General features: G+C 48.9%; 1 protein-coding gene across 6 annotated transcripts in view; it reads right to left on the bottom strand.

Moving 5' to 3' along the window:
- PDZD2 (PDZ domain containing 2) overlaps positions 1-25,226 on the bottom strand; it is a 325,503-nt gene that overhangs the window by 102,240 nt on the left and 198,037 nt on the right. The window contains exon 1 of one of the 6 annotated variants that reach the window (XM_045847731.1): positions 21,385-21,574. The exons of the other annotated variants lie outside the window; for them this stretch is intronic. The gene's annotated coding sequence lies outside the window, so the exon portion shown is untranslated. Of the gene's footprint in view, positions 1-21,384; positions 21,575-25,226 lie in introns of those variants that run through there. 6 annotated transcript variants of the gene reach the window in all.

The following is a 25,226-nucleotide window of genomic DNA, read 5'->3' as shown; positions in this document are numbered from 1 at the left end:
CCATGAGATAGTCAACATCATGATGGTGGTTTTTAAATGGCCAGAGAGGGTCCCTGCAGACACACGGGTTCAGTTCCAGGGGAGAACACTCCAGCACGAACAGCCGGCTCCTTGGCTGTCATACGAAGCACAAGCAGGTGCGGGCACTGGAGTCACGGGCATGTTTTACTATGAGGAACTCCCTTCCTTACCACGAGTTCTCCACAGGAAATAGCTGGCAGACGGCACACACTAGACTTGGAACTCTCCTGCTCAGAGCAAACGGAAAACATCCAAAAACAAAATCAGAGCCATGAGCTGCCTGGAAAAACAAACACCCCCAAAAAGTTATTTCTTGAAATGCACACCAGAAAAAGTGCAATCTGGAAGAATCGGGAAGGGGGAGGAAACAAAAGCACTGCCCAGAGGACCTCTTCGGATCTCTGGGGGAAAGCGCACGAGAGTTTTCTGCTGTGGCCCCCGTTCCACTGAAACTCACAACTGCTTCTCTCAGATAAAGGGACATCTGAACTGGGTCCAGCTCCCCGCGCTGGAGAGCCCACTGCACCCACGTTTCACCCAGGCTGGCGCTCTTGGAGGACAGCGGTGGTCCTGGGTCAGGGCCGGGGGGGAGGGAGCCCCCAGTTCACCAGAGACCGAGAGGGCTCACTGTGGGCCCCAGACCATGTGTGGGCAAGAACTGAGCAGCACTCAATTCCTGGGGTGTTTTTTTTTTTCTCTCTCTCTTGTTAACTAACGCTTTGCATCCTGAGCTCTCTTCGGTGATTTCCTCCTAACGAGGCTTACTGTAGTAGATCTCTCAGATGGAGCCCACGTGGCCTCCCTCCCTGTCTCACTTCCCCACAGGATTCACGTGTTACCGCCACCACTTGTATTCAGAAAGGCAACCTCCCAGTACCTGCGGCAAAATGAGAGGATCCCAGGTGTGGCTTCAGGGGAAGAGGTCAAGTTTGCCAAAGCACTTCTGTGGAAAATGCCAATGTTGCTGTTTCTTAAAGACCTGGATCGAAAGGATCAGGTACAAAGCCTATCAGGTCCAATTTCATTAGAAACATCTTCGAAGAATAGAAACAAATATGTGACTGAGTCCAAAGGGGCTTCTCACTTTGGACTGTTTCAAATGGCTGACGTTGCAGCTCATCTAAAGAAAATGCGTGTTTGTCCAAGTTCATGGGACCCCATTCTCTCTCCCTCTGGGGCAGGGGTGAGGGATCGAAGGGAAAAAGCAACTGGAAGGAGGAACAAACAAGAAAAGTGAAGAGTCAGATTTCACTCTTTTTCTCCACTCCCAATAGGATCAATGATTGAAGCCATATTTTAAATGCTCCACCTTATATTTCAAGCCGACGCACAGACGCCCCTCGGAAAGCCTGGAGCCCAACTGTAGACCCGTCCCCGCTTCCACAGACAGACGGACGGACGGACGGACTCGGGCTGAAGACAAACAGCAGCTCAACAGCCCCAGCCCCTGGCCCCCAAATGGGAGGTCCCCGTGAGACATTCCATAGCAGATCAAGAAGAATTCTGATCTTGCCAAAGAACAATTTGCCAAAGAAATTGCCAAAGAACAATATTCTCTGAAAACCAGGGAGATGATACAGAGACAATAGGTTCAAAAATCAAGCGCAAGGATCAGGCTTGGGGCTGACAAAGCGGCGAAGATGGCAAGGGGTCCCCGCCCTCACAGGTCTCACAATCAACCTGTAGTAATTTAAAAGACTTAGGTGTCATTTATATCATTAATTATAGAAATTATGTTATTGAAATAAAATTTTATACAACAAAACACAGTACCACATAAAACTATTAAAATGTATGAGTGGTTAGAAAATATTTAATAATACAATAGGAATACTAATATATAAAATGAAAAAATATAATATAAACTTTTTTTCTAATGATATTAATTATTTGAATAATGTTCGATGAAGCACAGGCTACTGCAGAAGCTTTTAAAGGAGGGACTGGACTGACCCTCGTGCACTGCTGGCGGGAATGCGGACTGGGGCAGCCGCTGTGGGAAGCAGTGTGGGGGTTCTTCAAACAATTAAAAATGGAACTGCCATGTGAGCCAGCGATCCCACTCCTGGGAACAGAGCCAAAGAAACCTGAAACACTAATTCGAAAGAATATACGCACCCCTGTGTTCATCGCAGCATTATTTAAAGCTGCGGTCCATCTACACAATGGAATATTACTCAGCCATAAAAAAGAACAAAATCTTATTTGTAGCATCATGGATGGACCTAGAGGGTATTTTGCTCAGTGAAATAAATCAGAGAGAAAGAGAAAGACAAATACCATATGATTTCCCTTATGTGTGGAATCTGAAGAACAATATAAGTGAACAGAAACAGAAACAGACTCACAGACACAGAGAACAGATTGGTGGTGGACAGCGGGGAGGGGGCCGGGGGCTGAGAGAAAACGGAGAAGCATCGACCAGCAATTACAAACCGGTCGTGAGTATGGAAAGCAGAGCGCAGGGAACAGAGTAATACTGGAGTTACTATGCACGGTGCCAGGGGGGTGCTGGGAATATCAGAGGGGACCCTTGGTAAAGTATAAGGTTATCTAACCACTATGCTGTACAAAATAATACTGAATGTCAACGGCAATTGAAAAAATGTAAAAAAATTTAAAAATGAAAATCAAAGAGGGACTGGCCGGCTTGGGCAGTGGACGCACACAGGCAAGGTTTCCCCAGGAAGTGTCAGGGGTGGGAGGTCCAGCAGAAGGCAGCTGGGCTCGCTGGGGATCTGGCGGGCGGGGGGAGGGTTTGGATCTGAGTGGAGACAGACAGGCTGCAGGCAGAAGTTCAGGCTGACTTGAAGGCCTTGGGCCAGGAGTTTCACATGGAAAGTCTCTGGGCTAACCAGTGAGGGTCCCCCCAGAACTGCCGTCCGCCTGGAACCTCAGAACGCTACCTTACTTTGAAATAGGGTCTTTGCCCAGGTTAACAGGTTAAGGACTGAGAGGAGATCCTGAAGGATTGGGGGGAACCCTAAACCCAATGCCAGTGTCCTTCTAAGAGACAGAAAAGAACAGAGACCCAGAGAAGAAGGCGAGGCGAAGAGGAAGGTGGAGGTCGGAGTGACGCGTCCGCGAGACGGGAAGTGCCGGGTCGCCCACGGCAAGCTGAGACCGGCACTGGGCGCCACGCCCCCTACCTCCGGAAGGAGCCAGCTCTGCCCGCGACTTGGTTTCGGACTGCTGGCCTCCGGAACCCCGAGAAAACACGTTTCTGTCGTTCTAGGCCATCGGATTCGCGCTCCTCTGCATAAATGGCAGCCCTAGGAAATGAAGACAGACTCCTCCCCCCCACCCCCCTTTGGCTCTTCGAAGACTTTTTGACTCTTAAACTTCTTTCACAATAAGATGCAATCTTGTAAAACCTCCAAGACCTGCCTAAAATAATTTAATGATGTTTTGCATGGTTATATAGCCAAGTGGTTTTTAAATAAATATATCATATTGATAGGCTGTCAAAACATTTTAAAACCCCTTTTAATACAATATTTAAAACTATCAGGATGAATTTTCCAGTTTCACAAGAGATACACACTGTTTCATTTACTATTCATCTATAAGAACAAAGAATTTACTGACTCAAACATCATTTAAAATATTTAATAATATACATCATTTAAAAATATTTAAAATATATATTTTAAAATAGAGAGATAAATTACCTTGTGATACCTATGGAATTAAGAACAGAGGGAAAAAAAAAACCCTGCTGTTTTCACTCTTGGATGTTAACAGTTTTTGTGGTCGAATCACAGAAAAATGTCCTGCTGTGTTTTTTGGAAGCATGGTGCTTAGAACCTAGATGACAAGAGGAGAGATTTCTAGCTGCAACTTGTAATCGCTTTCCCTCGAACAACACATTGCGGGGTGAATATGGAGTCTTTGCTACACTGGCTGGACTGAGACACAGCTGCTACGTGTGAACTTGATTAGATGACAGGAACTTAAAGACCTGGTGAAGACCATCTTGAGGGGAACAGTCACTGTCATGTTCCACATTCTCGGCCATCACCAGTGTCCCGATGCCTCTTGTCTTCCGTGACTCATTAAAGGCACGGCAAACAGGGATATTACCAGGCAGGGAAAGTGATTTCAGGACCACGCGACGGGCAAAGCCACTGTGGTGGCCAGAGCTGGTCTCTGACTCATAAGAACACCGGCTGTTTCCCCCTTGTTCAGTACCTGCTTTGACATTCTCAAATGATGTGGGAGGGAAAATATTTAAGCAATTATCTTATTTTCTGATTTCCAGCAACACATTTGACATTGACTCCAGGGACCACCTTTACCAACAAAGGTGTTCCGTGAGCCAGGAGCCCCTTTGCCAGCTGCTGGTGACTCACAGGTCTGTGAGGGGCCACCCCCCGCCTGCAGGCGGGAGCTTGCGGACCTTGAGCTTCACACAGCTGGAACCGCTGGGCGGTGATTTCCCCCTGGGTCAGAGCCAGCGGGCATTAACTGTGCTGTCACGTCAGCCTCTCTTCTCACTGAACACACTTCAGAGGATTTTTTAAAAAGCAAACAAACCCAGTAAAGACGTCAACGCGTATTACCCATGTCTCGCACAGGTTTCTAAAGGGCCCGAGACATTGGAACAAACTCAGTTTTCCTCTTTGTACTTCCTCCTACCATCTGACAGGTGACCGGGGCTCATGCTCTAACTTGGCAGTAGCTCCCTCCCTTTCCTATAGCGCCAGAGGCGGACCGCCACATTGTCAGCCCACGCGGACGGACACATTACATATCAGAATGCAAGACTCCTCAAGAGATGAACAAGTAAAAGAAAGCAGAAACAAACTCAGAGACTCAGAGAACAAACTGATGGTTGCTGGAAGGGAGGGGAGCAGAGAAAGGGGCGGGACAGGGGAAGGAGGGTTAAGAAGTACAAACTTCCAGTCATAAAATGTGTCACTGGGATGTCATGTGCAGCACAGGAAATAAATTTAATGACATCCTAATAACTACATACGGTGACAGATGGTTACTACATTTACTGTATACCCTAGGTATACAAATGTTGAATCGTTACGTTGTGCACCTAAAATTAATATAATACTGGGTGTCAATTATAACTAAAAATAAATAAATAAAAAACAGGTCATTTGTGAAGGGAGGAGTCCCGACTCATATCTTCTTTAAGACACGGCCACATTTCTCATGGGCACCTTCATTTAACAGGACGGTCTTGCCTATTTGCTATCCCAAACGCCACTGTACATGGATTTTCAGCCTCACGTGTAGGGGACAGTGGGGGAAAGGTCAAGAGCATCGTGTTCAGTCAAGAGTTTCAGTGGAGGGGTACAAGACCTTGTAACTGCGGGGGTTGTCACGCATTAGCCAGGACGGTTCAGCACCCTCATTTACTATTATTAATGCTACCTTGCTTTGGTACACGTCTTTGCATCTTACGATCTGGCCACCACGACCTTGGGAGGTGGGTAAGGAAGATGGGATCGTCTCCAGTGTCTGAGTGATACAATTCAGGAATGGAGGTGAAGGAGCTGCACAGCCCCTTCCGGCCGCCTGGTCTAGAGGCCCTCCTCCCCCTTGCACAGAGGGACGGGAGATGGTAAAGCTGCCGTTTTGGGAGCTAGCTGAGTTCTGGCCAGGAAGATCTTCCAGAACTCTCCCTGTGCTGCAGGAAGGGTGTGATGTTCACTGGGTCTGGCAGCTTTTTGGACAGAACATGGGTTTTGGAGTCTAGCAGACCTGGGTTTGAATCCAGGTTCTGTCACTTACCAGTTGTGTGACCTTAAAGTAAATAATGTATTTTTTTTCTTTTTCTTCCCTAGTTTCTTCATCTGAAATGGGTTACTATGAGAATTCAATGATATTTAGATGTAAAGCATGAAGTGTACAAATGTCCACAATGACTATATCCAAGCCTCCTGGGTTAGCTGTAGTCAACTTACTACATATAAAAATCCCCTCTGGTGAAGGGAAGGCATTAAAACCCACCTGCTGAAGATGACACTGCGGGGCAACTGGATGCCAGCCCCGCGGCCCTGGCCCATGTGCTCAGGGAGAGTCTATTCCCCTGCGGCCCCAGGAGAGACCGTTCACCCTCTGAGCTGGTCAACCTTCTAACCTGACATCCGACAACAGTGTGTGTGAGTCACCTGACCGCAGAGCACAAGCTCAGCCAGGAAGAGGCCTGTTTCAAAGGAGCAAGAGGACAGGGCAAGTCTCTAGAATCATCTGTCTACCAAGGTGGGGCTCCCTGATCCACCTCTTCCTGACCCCTGGACAGGCAGGTCCCCACTGGAAGTTCCACAGAGCACAGATCCCAGACACCCTCCGGGACCTGGCCATGGGCTGATCACACTCAACTTGGTGCTGGATGCTGAAGCGTTTACAGCCTGGTCCCTAGAGGTTTTCACTGGACGCCGTGGTGGTCAACAAGACCATGCGTACCTTAGACAGAGCAGGCCCCTGGCCCTTCCGCTGCATCCTCTCCCTGCCTCCCCCAGGCCCTCCTCCGGAGCGCTGCGTATCCCTAGGCGCACTGTCCGTCAGCTGTCACTACACATTTCACAGCGGAACCGAATCTGATTCCCAACACATAAGAGAATCTCACAAAAAACCCCACACATTTAGACATGAAGCCAGATTTTCTAATGTGAATCACTGTAAGTGAGGAAAGGGGTTTAAAAACAATACCTACTATACGTTATGTGTGCGTTGGCCATGGTCCACACATTATGGTAAGCACATTGATAAAATCGTGCAATTCATAAATACTTTCTTTTTTCCTTTTTTACTGAATGTACTGGGGTGACATTGGTTAAAAATATTACATAGGTCTCAGTGTACAACTCTGTAACACATCGTCTGTATTGCGTGTTCACCACCTGATGTGTGAACATATTTTCATGGAGAACTCTCATGGGAAAGTATGCTGAGTAAAATGTGACAATCACGCCTTCATATAACCCTCAAAAGCACATTCCCACGACTTGACTTTCAAGTTGTTCTTTTTGTCCGTGTATCGTCATCCATAAGTTTAGCCTATCTTCTTCTCCTTTGACTTCCTGAATTTATAGTCTTGGTGGCTTCCCCTCCCTAGATAATATTCTGTTTTCTTTCAATACTTGTACAGATTTCAGTTTTGTTTAGCTCTTTATCCCATCTGGAATTTATTCAAAGGCAGAACCTAAGTTTATACTCTTCTCTAAACAGTTTTAGCTAACTATTTCAATAAAATTCACTAAAAGACTGTCATTTATCCTTCAGTTTTGAATGTTTCCTTTTCATACACCAAATTGGGCCTCTTTGGGATTCCCTGCTCTGTTCCACTGGTGAATTTGTCACGTCCTGTGCCATACCAGTTGAATTACTATAGCTTTGAAGTATAGTTTGCTAGATGGTAAACAATGTGCCTTGTTGCTCTTATTTGTTCAAAAATTTCTGAGCTATATTTACTCAGTTTTCTACTTTTTAGATGAAGTTTAGTTTATCTGTTCAAGATTCCAAAATAACTTTCTTCCAGATTTTGATGGAAATTGTATTTATAGATAGGAAAGGAAGACAGCAGAATCTAATACCCTTAAAAAGACTGTCTGCAGAGCCCATTTGCTTGGTACAAGTACTCTGTTTGTGATACGGTAAGTTAAGATGGTCCCTATGAAAAAGCAAACAACCAATTCATCTAGCCGACACTAGTGGTCAGCTTCGAAACTTCAGAGAAAGTCTCAGTGCCGTAATCAGCACCCCACAAGTTTTCAATTGAGATTATGAAATCCAAGAAGATTTTCTTTAAAAGTTCTTTCTTACCAAATCATAAATCAAAGGTGAACAGAGGTTATAAATTCAGACATTCCTATCACATAATTATTTCAAACCACCCTCTCCTCCATTCTAACCTGAATTTCAGAGTGCAGTGTTTATGATATAACTATAGATCTCTTGGCACAGCTATCAAAAAAGTATTCCCGTAGACATTTAGTGGAACACGTCCAATTTTAAACTAAAAACAGTTCTTTAAAAGAGAGTTTAAAATTCTGGCATCCTAGTTCATGTAATAATTACAATTCAGTAAAGAAATCATAATATTAAGACAGTGACAGAGTTCCTTTAGAGACGCTTGACCAAATTTTTCCTTAAAAAGGAAAAACCAAAAAAAAATAAGAAAGGTTTAAACTGGTTTCAAAGTGCAGTAAGAGACACGAGACCTATATTCAAAATAGACAAAAATCTGGTGCTGATGCCTGCGGGCAAAGAAAAAGCAAGCATACATATACTGTACAAAGACTCCTTTTCGTATATTTTCCGTACTTCAGGAGACAGAAAGATAGGAACTTAGCCTGCATGAAGGGCAGGGGTCACACGCAAGAGCGCCAATGTCTCCGTGCCCTCTTTCCCGCGGCGTTACACAGACCTCTGCCTGATGTAACAGCCCATTCAAGGCGTGAGTGGAATACGCATGGTGGCACATGGGTGCAACGGAGGACTGCTCACAGGGAAAAGGAAAGGACTACTGATGCATGTGGTAGCGGGGAGGAACCTCAAGCGCATTCCAGTGTGAGACTGGGATGGCCACATGCAATGTGATTCCGTTTACGTGACCCTTCTGGGAGAGGCTGGGGGTGCGGGGAGGGTCTGCCTACAAGAGAGTACTTTTTAGGGTGATCGAATGGTTCTTCATCCTGAGTATGGCGGTAATTCACATGACTTGCGTTTGTCAAAATTTATAGACCAATACAAGCGGAAAGTCTTCCTTTAGTTTCTGCCTTACGTTAGCATAATGTTTCAATTTTGTACTTTCAGTATACTCCCTTTAATCCTTTCTTCTGAAATTGAGGAAAATTTATTATGCTAAAGAGTGTCAGCAAATTACACTTCCATAAACTTATCATCATCGTCGTCATCTAATAAAAAAAGGCTGTGGCAAACCACGCCCTCACCCTGTCTTCCCATGCCTTCTTCCATCCACCAATGGCAAGTCAGCTATTTATTTGCTTGTGAATGGAAGTAAGGTGTACACACCGGTCTACCTTGCAGGTCTGAGCTCTTCATTTTCCCAGCTACCCGGAGAGCTCACCTTCTCAGGCCTTCCATGGAGCCACGTGGGCATTCCCCGAGGTGTAGCCAGTTAACAGTACTAGATGCTGCCGCCCGGATGCTAGTCCTGGGCTCCTGGATCAGCATCTGATCCCATGGGATATTTTAAGCAAATCCACACAGCTTCAGTCCAAAACTCTGGGTGTGCACAGTCAGTCAACTTAATTCCACGAGAGAACCAGCAAAAGGCGCTGCAATGTTTGACTGCATTAAGTGTACACCCACATCAAAGGAGGTGATAATCCAGTTTCGGATGACACTGCATGTAGAGAGTCTGATTCAGTGCAGGCACCGAAGTTCAAACCTGGCGATTCTGTTTTACAACGAGCAGCTGACGAGACTAAGGGGGCTGCCCCGGAGAAGATAGTAAGGGAGGGAGAGGGTAGGAGGGACATGATGATTTTGCACACGCAGATACCGGAATGATTACGTGGACAAAGGGGCAGACCACTTCACGGTGGCCCAGGGTATAGGGTTAGTACCAGTGAGAAAAATATTAAGTAGTGTAAGATGTTTGGCTGGATGAGTCAAAGCCAGTAACTTTTGAACACCTCGTGTTACCCCATGGTGAAATGGCTGCCTTCTGAGGCAGGGAGGCCATTCGGGATGCTGCCGACAGTGTTTCAGATTTCACAGGAGGCTGGGTGAGAAGACTGAACAGAAATGACCAACAGTAAGCTCATGCCACTGACTGAGTGGCCAGGCCACGCCCAGGACAAGATGGGGTATCTGGGAAAGGCCGTGCAGGAGAGGGAAAGAAGGGGAAGAGAAGGATGTGGACATGCATTTCATTCAACGGTGGAGGAGGAGGAGACACACCTCAACTTCTGTCGCCTGCACAGAGGGCAGATGAACGTCTGTGTGGCTATGCAGTGTCTGATCATCCTGTGGGCTTGCGAGTCGCTCCCACTCCGTGGGAGGTGGTGAAGAAGGAGCATTTACTCTCCGTCCCCACTCCCGGGCACCGCCAGTCCATCGGCATTTGACCTGGATCTGGCCCGCTGGAGGTTCTCACCTGGCTCTCCTGTCCCCTGTGAAGACATGGGGACAGATGCAGGCTCCTCACAGGAGTCCAATGATGGTCATGGTGGCAGTGGCGGCGTGCTGAGGAGCGGCGCCACCTCTGGCCCATCCTCTGGCGCTCAGACCTCACCTCCTTTGGCTCCTGTGAGCTACGCCGTATTCTGTTAGAGTTTCTTTTCCGCTTAAGTGAGCCAGGATTGATTTCTGCTGCTTGCCACTTCAAAGTCCTGACTGTTGGGACCTCACACAATGGGGCACGGAGGGTTTAAGAGCTATTATTGTATGCTGTTCTCCTGTCATGCATGAGGAGGAAACTCTTTGTAACTTACACGGTTCTTCCTAGTGATTGTATATGGAGAACATTAAAAAAAAGAATATTAGGTTCTCTGCTCTACCTTTACCCCTGCCCTAATTGCCTCCAAGATTCTGAAATGCTAAATGAGGGTCCGGAGCGGCAGTGACAGTGGTGGTGGTAGAAGCTGGCATTTTTTTTTTTTTTGACCCTAACGTTTTCTAGGTAATTCTAATGCAGACGCCGAGTCTGATGTGTGGGTTTCTAAGCAAATGAAATATGACTTGAACCACTTAACAAAATTTGTATTACTTAAGTCTTTTCAGTCTCCTCTGTGTCAGACCAAGTCAGACCAAGGTACTAGGGTCTGCAGGGTGAACCTTAGCTCCAGCCCTTCCCCCTGTTAGCCACAGCTCCTCCCACAAAACCCCTAAGCCCTGTGCCACCCCCACGCCTCCCCTCTGCCCTCTCACCCTCTGGGAACGTGCTTCCCATTCTCTCTGCCTACACAGATCCTGCTCAAGCATCAACGTCTGACCTAAGGATGGCCCCTCCCACAAACTCTGCATCCATCTATCCCAGCCTAGGGTGTTTCATAGCATCATGTGATCTCAAAGTTGGGGGGTGGGGTGGGGAGCCTCCAGTAAACACATGTCATCTATGTCATCTCATTAAGTCACATATTTCATTAGAATTAATGTCTTACATTTTATTTCAAATTTCACTGTGAATATTTACACCTTGTCTCTCCAAGTCCATGAGTTTTCTGTAAGCAAGTCTACAGAAACATACTGGTGCCTGATATCATTAAGGTTCATTGTCATGGACTGAGTCCCCTCATTTGTAAGCAGTGCCATTTGTGGGGGGAGGTGGAATAAAGCTCTACCCATTCTAGGGACGTCTCTCGGTTGGAACAGCTGCAGAAACTTCCTACAGATATTCAGATCTGTCTGTTTCTTCATCTAGTCTGGAACTCGAGGTTGGAAACCCTGCCATTCTCAAAATGATAAATCTTGAAGCATTTTCACTACTCAGAGCAGCAGGAAAGACGTGAAAGACAGCCCTTGCCTCTGACGGGAAAACACCCTGTGACTTACAGTGACTTACGTGTACCAACTCGCTCACCCAAAAGGTTCCCGGCTCTGGAGCCCAGCTGGAAAGGGGCCATAAAGGGCAGAGAGTGTGAAATAACTCACTAATGGGCCATTAGAGCTACTTTAATCAGGAAACTCAGAGGTGATATATTTCCATGGGAATCCTAATCCACCCTCCCCTCTCCCCTAAGGAAAGCCTTTCATTGAGTGATAGTAGAACAAAGCATTTCTTTTATCTGTCATTCTCAAAGGGATTCTCTTTGGCACCACTCAGCAGACAAGTAAGATCTTTGGGGGCAATTCAGTAGCATTGGTGATGAGAAGACCACCTTAAAATGATACAATCATTTGTACTTTGTACTTTGCCCCCCCCAAAGCCCTTCATGTATGTTGTTTTCCACAACAGTGTTGTAAGGTGGCCCGGAGAGAAATATCCTCATTGTACAGATGGGGAAGTTGAGGCACTGAAGGATGAAGAGGTCTCATGAACAGGTGGGGCCCCCTGTGCATTCTGGGGGCCTCAACTGTCCACTGTGGAAGCATCAGGGTGGCCGACGTCACTCACCTTTCAGGGCTAGAACTGGGGACAACGTTTAGGTTAAATACGGCCCACACCCCGCATTTATGGGCATTTGACCACTATTGTTCGAATGCGACACCCCAGAAACAAGGTCCCGGAGGTGCAGTGAGTCTGTCCTGGGTGTGGTCTCCATACAGGAACCCAGATGGCACCCCAATGCTGGTTCAGCCACGAAGCCTCAGTTTCCATACAATGAGGGCTCTGAGTCGGAGAGAACGGGCGTACAGGGGTGGTTTCAGACTCAGCTGATTACAGGACTGGGCTGGGGAGCCTTTTATTTGGAGAACAAGAAAAGAGAGACTACGTTGTCAGATGACACACATTCATCATGTACAAGATTTAAGCAAAAAAGAAAAGTATAAATAAGAAACAAAAGAAGTCCTCAATTACCATGGCCCATCGGTGACAGGAGAACAGTAACACATAAAATCATTCTGAAGCAGGCGGCCACCACCAGAGGGATTTCTCAAGTCCCTGGGCATGTCTTGCAAGGAAGACTCCAGACCCCCAGAACCGGGGTGGGCCCCCTGTGGCCTGTTTCACAAAATGCCTCCTGGGAACCAGGGGTGTCTGTCAGTGACGCAGAGTCTTGAGGAGACTGGCATAAAACGGCACGTTTTCCAGAGAGAACTCTCCCAGTCACTAGTCACCATCTCCCAGTCGCCATCTCCCAGTCACCATCTGTGTGTCCTCAAAGCTGGGATCGCCACTCTTGGGGCTACAGGGAATTGGCCCCCCAAATTGAAATAGTAAGAAAGAGTTAAAAGAAAAAAAAAGTAGAAATAGTAGGAGTCACCCCGTAATAGCTGTGCACCTGCAGAAGTCCCACCTGCCCCATCCACACACGCGCAGCTCCTCAGAGAGGACACGTGGACGGGCAGGTGGGCAAGGAGATCGGGGACACACCTGGATCCCATCCCAGGCAACAGCTGAGGTTTCAGGCACGAAGAGCCCGGAAACGTGGGAGCTGAAGCAGCACACCAGGTGGGTCACCACGGTGGAGGAGAGAATCAGGGAGGAGCAAACGGGGTGGGGGTGGGTATGGTGGGAGTGGTCTTGGGGGAATCTAGTCCAGGTGACCCCAAGGCTTATGGGAACTCGGGCACGATTTTTTGGCCATAGGCGAGAGAGAAAACACTGAGTCTGGGTCCCTGGAACATTCCTTAAGGCTTATTCCATGTTAAGACCCTCTGCTCAACCATCTCTCTCCTGAGAAGCAGGGCTGAGACAGCAGAAACAAACAACGGACGGCGGGACCACGTTCAGTCCCTGGAAGGAGCCTTCCTGCACCAGGAATCAATAAACTGGGTTTGGAGGCCTGTCTCCCGGCAGTTTGATTTGCATCAGTCCCCGAGCAGCTGATAACCCCTGGCATTTGGGCAGAATTGCGTTCCCGGACCTCTTTAGCCACCCTGTGAAGCCACTCGCTGGCCATGTGGCAGAAGGGGTATGACCCAAGCCAGCAGTGCACCTTTAGGAGACAGCAGGTCAGAACTGGGGACACTGGCGTTATACAAGAAAGCTACTTGGGCCTTGGAGGTACAGTGACTTTTTCTCCTCACACTCTGCTAAAGGACCTTCCTCTAATTTGCAAATGTGTACGAAAATCTCCCAGTGACACAAACGTGCATCATCTAATGACACACCTCATAAATCACCCCTGGGGAAAGGAGAAAGCCGTGCCCAGTGCTCCTCGGAGGGCGCATATGGTCTCAGGCACGCACAGGGATCAGGTGGGGAATCCAATCGGCTGCAGGCAGGCAGGCAGCTGCCGTGTGCGCTGTGCGGCTCCCAGCGCACCTGGACCCTCCCAGGGCTGCAGCTGCAGTGGCTTCCCGGGCCAGGCATTCCCACGGCAGAGCCACCTGGGAGACATGCATCTGCTACCGTGTCCTTTACCTTGGCAGCTTCCCCCAGGCCTGAGCCTCCCCCACATCCGCTCCAGCCTGGCAGTGCCTCTGGGCCCCAAAAGACAGAGCGTAGGACATGCCCCTCTCCCGGGACATGTCTTGCCACAAGCGTTACGATAATCAAGCTATTACCTGCAACTAAGAGGGATTACAATGATTGGAAGCGAATTTGGGAAACACAAGCCTCTGTTAGGGCCGGAGCCTGGCTACTCTGAACTTGTCAGAAACGCAGAAATCTCAGGCCCCACCCCAGACCTATGGCATAAGACAGAGTCTGCATTTTATCAGGATTCCCAGGTTAGAATAAACACTGTACTTAATATTTTTCTCCTGGTAAATAAAGATTTTAATAAATATCCAATGGGTAGCCTTTAAGACAGGTTTTCTTTCTTCCCTTTTGGTGGTTCAAACCATTGACTCCTCTGGCAGCTACTGCATTTGCCTTTCTGGCTTATATCAGCTGACTGCTACATAAGTTCCTACCACAGAGCTAAGCACTTAGACGTTTAGTAAGTACTTCTGATCAGATGCTGTAGGCTGGGGTCTCCGTATTTCTGAAAGAGTCATTCCGGGCTGCATTCTGAATCCCATCACACTGAGGAACTAAAATAGCCCCGTTTTGGAGGGAGCCGACATCTCCATCTGCAGAGGCACTTCAGACAAATGCGGATTTAATATAAACCACCGACACCGAGCCCTGAAACCTTGCCCCCCCGCCGCCGGAGCCCGGGGCAGGCTCCCCATCCCTTGGATCAGGTGCATCTTTTCAGGGGAGTCTTCTTGCCAAGAGTAAACAACGCTTCCCACAGCCATGTCTGCTGTGGTTCCCAGCGTAAGATCCATCTTCAGAAAAGCCAACATCGATTTGTCCCTGAATTTCAAAAGTGTGCCTGCGAGGTGCCCACACTGCTCCGAAGCCTACTTTCTCCTCTCACCCGCTGAAGCGCCGTGCAAGCGGAACGGAACCGAACACGGCAGCCTTGGGGGGTTCACCGGACACTCGGCTTCGACTCTCAGAGCAAGGTCGCTACTCCACAACGAGGCATTCCTCCGGCAACAACACATCCAGGGGACACGTTTGGGCCGCGTGCTTCCAGAAGAGGAGAGAGACCTCCAACTTTGACACGGGGTGTTAAATAAAGGTCTTTGCTCAAAACCAGCCCTGTCCCAGGCCCACGTGAGCACCGTGAACTAATCTCAGCTTGCGACCCTTCCCCCTGACACACGAGTCATTCACACTCAGCTTTTCCTCACCTGGGTCTGCTCACCGAAAAAAATTTTTTTTCTGAACCTTACGTTCTGAAGAGGCTGTGAGGAGTTAGTTGCATTATCTTTATCTGGTTCTCTGCCTGTCCTGGTTCGGGGGCTGGTCGTCTAAGACACGATCTTAAGAAAGAATAGGCTGAAGCAGAGGAAACCTCACGGATTTGAGGGTCAACCTGTGGATAACACGAGTCTCTCACAGCAAATCATACCAGAGTAAAGCCGATCTTAAAAATCAGCACTGCATAATTCACGGTCGCTGGACCTAAAAAGGTGGCTGGGTAGCCCTGGTCGGGTGGCTCAGTTGGTTGGAGAGTCATTCCATACACCAAAAGGTTGTGGGTTTGATTTCGATTGCTGGTCAGGGTACATACCCAGGTTTGGGGTTCAATCCCTGGTTGGGGAGCATACGGGAGGCAACTGATGGGTGTCACTCTTTCTTTCTCTAAAATCTCCCTCTCTAAAATCGATAAACATACCTCTGGGTGAGGATTAAAAAGAACTTAAAACAGGCAGCTGACTACGCGTTGGGTTGAGCGCTCGGCTTCAAGGCTGCTTAGGCAGCAACCCGGACCTTGCTGCTGCGGACAAAGAGCCCACGGTAAAAACTAAAACCGATCGCAAGGTCTCTCCCCAGTCTGAAATCCCCCTGGGAACAATGCGATGAATTAAGCCGACAGAAGACCATACAGATGACTAATGTTTTTCCTAGTGAAAGCTGGAAATAACCGACTCCACTCACTTTCAAGATGAGCTGTTAAATTGTTGTTGCTGTAAGAAGCTCATTAAGAATGTCTAATGAGTTATAGACAGGAGAATGCCTGATGCCTCAGCATTACAAAAACGGCAGCGCGTCCACCACACTAGGTTTGGTTGGGCCGCTGGGTGGGACCCCAATAAAGTCTCCACGCACTGGGATGTCTCCAGGTACCCCGCTCGGCTCCAGTGCTCCCTTCTCTTTTACTACTCCCTGACTCACTGGAGGAAGAAACTGAAGTCAAGCAAGTTCTAGCCTGTAAGAAGGATTGTGCAAAAAGGCCTGAGCTCTACAAACCCAACGGCATCCTTCATTTCTGCCACCTTCTTCCCTGCAGTGCTTAGAGGCAATTTTCTGTTCCCCATCCAGGACTTTATTGCTCCCCTGCCAAAACCGTCTTGCATCTGTTACAATATAAAATACCTGTGATGTTTTCCAAAGCCAGCAGCTTACTGCCAACAGTCAACCCTCTCTACCCGACAGGCAACCGTCTGGGAACTTCAGTCAAAAAGCGTTGCGAGGTGAAGTCAAAGGGAGGTTCCTTGGAAGACAGACCCTCCTCTTGCTGGTGGAGCCAGGCAGCAGGGAAAAAGAGAAAACACTTTTGACCAAGGATCAGAAGCAACAGCAAAAGGCAAAATTAAAGGGTTGCTGTCCCATCAAGAGGCACACTTTTCAAATGAAGCTCAAGTATGGTGCCTTTGAACTTCCTCCCACTCCCCCTACCTGGGGCACTTCCGGTTGTGTCCTTTGGGTAGGAATTCGAAACTGTTCACTGCAGGACCACTTTTTTGGAGGGGGAGGGAGGGGAGCTTGTAAAATGGTTTCAGTTTTTATTAAAAGGGCAAGGCTTGGGGAAAGGTGACATATAAACCGACGGCCATTGACCTACTCTTTAAGGGGGCAACCTGTAACTGCTGATTCGCCCGCCCCACAGTCTGAGGAGTCTCACTGAAACAGAGGCCTTGGAACAGAACTAATTCTCAAGGGCCAGGCTGGTCCTTCCTCAGACTTGCCCTGCTCTGCCGATTTTCAGCTTGGTTCCCACCTTCTAATTCAGGAAGGAAATTAGTGTAGAAATTGGAAAGGCAAAAAAGATGTTTCATGTGTATCTTGCTTTAAGCCAACCTGACAGCCTCCAAATCTTGAAATTATAAAAAATACAAACTATGGGAGGATCCTTCTCTTTCACCCAAAGAGTCACTTGTGGTCCCTCTAGTTCTTATTTCCTCTGGTGCCTGTGAAACGTGGTTGGATTGCTTCTTCGGGAGCAGACGACAGAACGGCAGGCAGACCTAGAGTCCCAGGTCAATCGCTGTCATGGTCTGACTCACCGTAGAGGGCCCTTGTATCTGAGCCAAGGCCATGCACCCAGGTTGTGCCCTACAGAGGCCATCTGTGGAGTCACAGAGTCGTAGCATGTGTCCACACCCAAGCACACCTGGATTTAACAAACGAAGGCAACAAGCGGCAGATGTGCCCACAGGGGCAGCAAAGCCATCAGAAGTTCTCCCAGTGGGGCACACTCCGTCTCCTGCCGCTAAGCCGAGCAGGCGCATGCCAGTGGAGGAGGAAGGCTCTCATCAGGTTCCCTGGCCACCGAGGAAGACACAGAGAGTCCAGCAGGGACCTCCCGTGTAAGAGGGAGTTTGTGCCACACCCCATGGACCCCACTGCAGGAAATGCATAGAAATCACGTCTGGAAGCGAGAGGGGGCATCGCCCGTAGACGTTCTTAAGAGGGACAGAATTTATGGATCCTCTTTCATGGACGTGGTTGCACGTTTTCTGTTTCTAATTCAGAATAACTTCCTTTTGCTCAGCTGTTCCTCCCCTCTAGGTTTACACACTTTCACACATGTATGTGTGCACACACTAGCTCAGCCCTTTATCCCATGCACCCTCAGGGACAAAGTGAGAGAAGGGGTCAGATTCCAGCCCTGTTGGGACAGCCGAAGGAAGGCGGCGGATGTTCCAACTTTGGGCAGACACTTAGCCTTCCAACACCCTATAAATAAGTGGGCTGACTGAGGGCTGCTCATGGCTTGTACCCCATTTTAGCTCTTGGGCAGACTTTGCCTGCCTGGCTGTCCTGCCTCTTTATGAGCCAGCTTGGTCGCATGCCTCGGAAGTGGAAGGGCCCCTCTTGCCACCTTGAGACAGGAGTGAGTTCTAGAGCTCTGCGGTGTGCACTGCTGGCTCACACAGAGAGGTTACTCACCCTGTGATCGTGGCCTTCTGGGAACCCAGCGCCTGCCCCCCTGAGGCTGGCTGCACAGCAGCGCCGCACCCTCTTGGGCAAGCCTGATGAATCCCTCAAGTGCGGTGATGCCCCACTGCCCCTCGTTTGCGGAGTCCAGGCCTCTGTCGGCGTGGCTTCCAGTTGAGTTTCAGCAGTTTTGGAAAACAGGTTTCCAATGGTGTCTGAAATTCCAGTGCATACAGGAATAGCAGGTTGCTCAATCTCTAAATGCAGAGCCAACCACCTTTCTAAATACAGACAGAGGTGCTGCCGGGCTCACGTCGTGGATTCAAGGCCCCGCCCCTGTCGCTCCGGCAGCCTGACTCGAGGAGTTCGCCGCCGCCATCCTGCTCTCTGGCTCCAGCTCCCGTGGGCACCCACGATGGCACGGTGCATGTTTCCACCCCCCTCACTTGTTTTCACCTGTCACACGGGGCCCCACCCCCATTCTTCTCCACTGACAGCACATAGTTTCCTAATACAGGCGGGGGAGATGACTGAAGTGTCCTGTAGACAAAAATACAATCATGCCGGCCATTTTATTTTTTTCTCCTGAAACTACAGTCTTTTTGTGAAAACTTTCTTGGGCTTCTGCCGTGGGCTGTAAGCTACTTACAGAAGTCAGTTCCGACACAAGAGCAAGGTCATCAGATCTTCCTCTTGCCTTATTAGAAACGACATTAACAATGGAATGCCGTGCTGGTCGAGAAGGATGCATTCAGGGTTAAGGCTGGAGGGTCTACAGTGCGCTTTCTTAGAGCTTTCTTACAGGCTTTCTTTAGAAACCCTGTTCTAAATAGGAGAAAACAAGATGTCCATATCCACCTAACTGTCTATCTTACTTTTTTTATTACAGAAAACACCGCCACCAAAGTGGCAGCACCAAACAACTCAGATTGTGGAGGTCTGGCCAGCAGTCGGTCCTCCAGAGAAAGAAGGAAGTGAGTCGTCTTTGTGTACATTAGCAGAGTGCTGGTCCCCATCAGGTTCTTTCAGCAGGGGACGCAGTCCGCACAGCCGAGTTGCACAGGGTCTGCCTCGGCAGCTTCCCTGACGAGGGGAGAGAGTGATGGTCTAACCTCAGGCCCAGAGTTCATTTCCCCTTGTTTGGGCCTTGCAGAGGATCTTCAACTTCCTTGCTCCTGAAGCTAGCCCTTTGGAGGTAATAATGCCATTTACTAGAGACTGAAAAACCAAAATCAGTTTCCAAAACAACGGCCCATTCAACCAATGAGCGGCATCAACCCACTGGGCATACGGCTCATGGACGGCGTTAACAAGGGGCTGGCAACCGTTTTCTCTAAGGGGGGCAGGTAGTAAATATTTTAGGCTTGGCAGGCCCCATCTGGCTCTGTCCAGTATTCTTCTTTGTTTGTTGAATGTTTTAAATGTGAACTGTGTGAGCTCACGAGACACACAGAAACAGGCTGGGGCAGCCTGGACTTGGCCCACAGGCAATGACCTCTGAGTGCTTCCAGAATGGACCTTGGAAAGGTCCCCCACGCCGCTCCCCCCCCCCCCTCAGTTTAATCCATTGAAACAGCCCCTGGGACAGAGAAGTGTGGAGGGTGGGAGACACATCAAACCCACCCAACAGGGGGACAGCAGGCAGGAGAGAACGAGAGTTTCCTTGAAGACCACAGGAGGTGCTGTTTCCCTTCCCAGGCAACGTGGAAGGCCGAGGAGACAGAGAGGGAGATTAGCAATAAGGGGCAGGCCTGCCCCAACAGAGCACAGGCAGCTCCCAGCCCTTCGGGCCTGAACTGCAAAGCCGCAGGACTTGGCCACCAAGGCCGGAGGACAGCAGCCAACCAATGAGCAGCAAGCAACGCAGCTCTCACCCCTGCCTTCTCAGACACACCCCTGTGGGTGATACGGTGGCGTTCCCCGAAGCTCAAACCCAAGAGCGCCAGGACTCAGGCTGGCCTCGTTCACTGAAATCAAGTTCTCTACCTAATTCCGATGCTCCTGCTACTCTGAGCACACATGCCGTTTCTGACCTACCCCGCCTTAGCTCCATTTAACACTCGGACCAGGTCACTGGGGGGCAAATCCATACCGAAGTACTCAGGTGCCAATCAGAAGCAAGGCCTGGGAGTGGCTCAGAAACCCAGGCTTGAGGTGGTCTGCATTCTGTCCTGCTGCCCTTATCGCAAGCCCCTAGGAAGGAGAGAATGCTCTGAGACTCTGCTACAACCACAGGGTCCACGGATCAGTCCTTACATTTTCCTTGCACGTGGCTGCGATCCATGGCTCTCCTTGTTTTTTTTTTTTCCCTGCTTCTGAGTGTGAAAATGTCACAGCAGCCTGGCTGGGAGCTCAGTGGGTTAGAGTAGCACCCCGACACACCAAGGTTGTGGGTGCGATCCCCGGTCAGGACACATACAAGCAGCAACCGATGAATACGTACATAAGTAGAACCACAAAACCAGCGTCTCTCTGCCTCTCTCAAAATCAATCAATAAAAAAATTGAAAGAAAATGTCACTGTGACCATTCCTAACTCTCTGCCCCTCATCCCCCCCACTCCCCTCCCATGACAAATACTCAGGATCCACACTTCACTTTCGCAGTCCTTTCCACTTCCCTGACCCAGGAGCCGAGCAGAGGCAGCCTGCCTAATGGAGAAAACATTAGTGCATTCGGCGTCACCCTGGATCCCAGTCAATTCTGGACATTTCACAGCTGCTCTGCATCCACCGCCTTTCTTACAAAGCCAGCAAAAATGAGCAAGCACCTTGCTGGCTCTGAAATAGGAACGTGTAGCAAGAGTCAAGCCTGAAGTCAATTTCTGGTCAACTATCTTCAAAGTCTGTGTTCTAAAACAATGTCTGCAGTTCATTTATCATCTCCCAGATTTAAAGCCAGTTTTAACTTAAATACTGCATGATTTGGGGTGATTTTTTTTTTAAAAAGCAACCCCCGTCATATGACTGTCATTTGGCCATCAAACTAGTAACAACAACAACAAAACCTTTTGCCTGGGCAGACAGCACGATTCAGGCTGAGTCTGTTTCTTATGTCAGTATCATCACCTCGTTTCTCACATTTCTTTTTTAAGTGAGCCTTTGGAAGACAAGGAAGTGTTCAGAGAGATGGCGAGTCTCTCTCAGCTGCCTGGGTCTCCCCTCCTACCTGTTTTGTGAGCCGATCAGGTGAGCGTGCTCCTCTGTGCTTCAAAGCCACACGCCTAGGACAGACTCCAAAGTTTGTCGTGGTTCATTTCCCCTCTCCATTCAGTTTGTTCAAGTCCTGGGTTATTGACGACCTACAAAAATGCGAGCCATGCCAGTGTGTGCTCCGACATCCTGCCAGCTTCCCATGCTGTTCGGCTCAGGAGCTGACTGACTCGCTCTCTCTCTCCTCTTCCTGGCTTCACCTCCTGAGCTCGCGGGCCCCACCCACAGCACTCAGATCGTTTTTCATTTATGAGTGCATCCAGCTAAACTGTGTTTGTAAGAGAGCAAGCCAACCTTTGCCCCGTGAGCGTACTGAAACCATGCTGCTAAAAACGACTTCAATTTTCTGGAAGTATAGGGTGGACCAGTTGGGGGGGCAGGCAGCGCAGAGCGGCGGGGTGGAGGGGGGGTACTCAGATCCTGGCAGAAGTCATTCATGGCTTCCTCCTGCAGGCACGTGATGGAGGTACCTCCTCCATCAGCAAAAGATGTACACCTTGGCGATGGAGTCACGGTAGCTTCATTATACAGACACCTCCACAGCATATCACGAACATCGAAAATGTACCGCCAAGCCCTGTCTGGATGGCTCAGTGGACTGAGTGCTGGCCTACGAACCAAAGGGTTGCTGGTTCAATTCCCAGTCAGGGCACCTGCCAGGGTTGCAGACCAGGTCTACAGAGAGGGCATGCGAGGTGTAACCACACATTGATGTTTCTCTCCCTCTCTTTCTCCCTCCCTTCCCCTCTCTCTAGAAATAAATAAATAAAATCTTTAAGAAAAATGTATCGTCAAGGGTAATGGTCAAGAAACTTTCCATCCAGCTACCTGACACTTCACAATGAATTAAATATTTTATTTCACACTTATGAAAGGGCCAAGTTTCTTAATGCAGTCAAATGGGAATAACAATTGAGACTTTAATTTTAAAAAGGAGCCCACTGGTCCATGAGGGCTCCTTGTCACGATGACTCCAGCCAAATCCACCACCTCCCTGTCCAACTGCTGTCCCATCTTCTGTCCCCGACCCCCACCAGCCGAGCAGACAGCTGGCCAGCCCTCGGGGACGCCGACCGCTGCTGGGCTGTCAGCAACTGCAGGGATGATGCGGGTTTTACTGTCTTCAGATTTTACCAGGACGTAGGATTTTTAAAAATAGGCTCCCCAAAAACTAACACACATATACATTGTGACTTCTACTCTGTCAAATTCATCTCATTTTGCAGCTGGAGCAAAAGGGGTCTTTCATGATCCACCGACCAGAGACACGGTCCCCCAAGCCCCAAGGCCTTCGCGATAGATATGAACATTCACCCAACACTTTAAATGAGAACAGCATCTTGTTAAGATACGGACAGTCCTTGAGCAGTTACAGGCGTCAGGGGAGAGGGAAGAACAGTCATTCCAAGGTCAAGCTTCCACAAACCTGGAAGGACTGTTAGGTTTCAGGGTTCATGTTTGTGTTTTTTAATCTCCTCCTTTCTTTTAGAGTTTTATCCCATATGGATTCCTCCCCGTCCCCAACGAATCTGTATTGTCAGGATAAGGTCCCAATCACCATGGGAAGTTCTCTGGACTTTCAAAATTGTTTTTTAATTCATGTATTAAAAAAAATGACTCAGTAGTACCCAGATTTTTAAAAAGTTCTTGTTTTATAATTAGATGGTTCCAGTGTCTCCTAAAAGGAGATGCTATACATTTCCACACGTGCTCACAATGGCTTCTAGCCATCCCCACTTCCCACCACCATGTCTTTGGGGAACCCCACTTTCCCCCACCACATCCTTGGGGAACCCCACTTCCTACCACCATGTCCTTGGGGACCCCCACTTCCTACCACCATGTCCTTGGGGACCCCCACTTCCTACCATCATGTCCTTGGGGAACCCCACTTCCTACCATCATGTCCTTGGGGGGAAAAAAAGGAAAGTCTTTTTTCTTAACAGTCTCCCATTGGCCAGTTTAACAAATGAGAAAAAGTAAAGCAAGACACACAGTCCCTGGGAGATACTAGACGTCTCACTGGCGGGGCAGAGAAAGACCTGCCGGGGGGTCAGCGCCTGGCCTCCAAGGCCAATCCAGACACCACAGACCAGTCCGCATCGTCACGTGCCATCCAGGGGCTGAAACGTGATCACATGAGTGTCCTCCTGGGACTCACGTGCCTAGTTTAGGGGTGTGGACTCCTTCTGAGTATAAGCTAAGGAGAAGGAAGCCTGCTCTTCAACATTTTTTTTAAGAAGTGGGGAAAAAAGGGGGTTAAAACTAGCTTGGCCCATGACTAAACTAGTCTTAATCAGAAGTGAAATTTGCCCATAGAGTATTCGCCCCAGTGTTAGTGTGTGGCATCTGCCAAACACCTATGGTGGCGAAACCTGTTATTCCGCCTCTCTTTGTCCCATCCTCTCAACAAAGGGTGGGTAATGTACACCACACAATTTTGCTTTAAGGAAAATCGCTGCGCTGTTTACTCACAAAACCAGCCATGCAGCACATACCAGAATGCAGTCAGTACACAAGTCATTAGAAACGTCTAACCGTCCAAGGTTTTGGGCAAATACGTTTTTGGTCAAGCCACCTGTGGTAGGAGCCCGCAGCTCTGCTTTCTTGTCCCCTGGGTTCCTGGGGTCAGGAGATGACAGTGTCCTCCCACACTGTGATCTGGGTGGGACCACGAAGATGGCTTAGTCCAACCTTCTCATCGTGGGGAAGTGGAAACAGAGGCCCAGAGAGAAATGCAAGAGCACACCAAGGTCGGCACGCCAGAGGAGGCCCTGGGAGCAGAACTGAGACTAGATCTTCCCCAGGGAAACTCGAGGCCACACTAGGTGGACGCGGTGCAGATCTTCCTACTCCAAGAACGGCAGGCAGGGGCTCAGTCCTGGCCCTCTGGCTGTCCACCACGCCTGGCCTGGGGACACGCCTAAGTCTCTCCCAGGAGCAAAAGCAGAGGGGGACAAACAAAGGTGGCATCAGCAGGACGGGGAGCAGCTGAGCGGTGCCAGCAATCCCCCACAGAGAGAGGAATCAACAATATCACAGAAGTCAGCGGACACCTCTGGGCACCCACCAAAGAGTGGGAAGCAGAGACACAGATGGCTGTTTGTACAACCGTGTTCATAGCAACCCAACGTGTCCATGGACTCATGCGTGGATATAAAAAATATGGTCTATATATACAATGGAATACTACTCAGCCTTAAAAGGGAAGGAAATTCTACACGTAGTGCAACAGAGATAAACCTTGAAGACATTATATTAAATGAAATAAACCAGCCACAAGAAGACAAACACCGCCTGACTCCACGTGTGTGAGGAACCAACCCAGAGTGGTCAGACTCGGAGACAGAGACGGTGCAATGGTGGTGGCCAGGGGCCGGGGAGGGGGCAACGGGCAGTTATTGTTTTGTGGGGACAGAGTTTGTTTCACAAGATGAAAAATGCTCTCAAGGTGGATGGGGGCGATGGTTGCACAATGACGTCGGCAGGCTTAATGCCACAGGACTGCACACTTAAAGATGGTTAAAACGGGCCCTGCCCGGTGTGGCCCAGTGGGTTGGGCATCGTCCCGCAAAGCAGAAGGTTGGCAGTTCGATTCCTGCTCAGGGCACGTGCCTGGGTTATAGGTTTGGTCCCTGGTCAGGGTACATATGGATCGATGTTTTACACATCAACGTTTCTCTCCCTCTCTTTTTCCCTCTCTTCCCCTCTCTCTCAAAATAAGTAAATAAAATATTTAGAAAAAAATGGTTAAAATGGTAAACCTTATGCTGTATATGTATATACATATATTTTAAA

The sequence above is a fragment of the Phyllostomus hastatus genome, unplaced genomic scaffold (genome assembly GCF_019186645.2).
Source record: "Phyllostomus hastatus isolate PE091 unplaced genomic scaffold, TTU_PhHast_1.1 phas_contig_58, whole genome shotgun sequence".
NCBI classification, from domain to species: domain Eukaryota; kingdom Metazoa; phylum Chordata; class Mammalia; order Chiroptera; family Phyllostomidae; genus Phyllostomus; species Phyllostomus hastatus.
The sequence above is the reverse complement of the archived record's forward strand: the minus strand, read 5'-3'. Positions and strand labels throughout refer to the sequence as shown.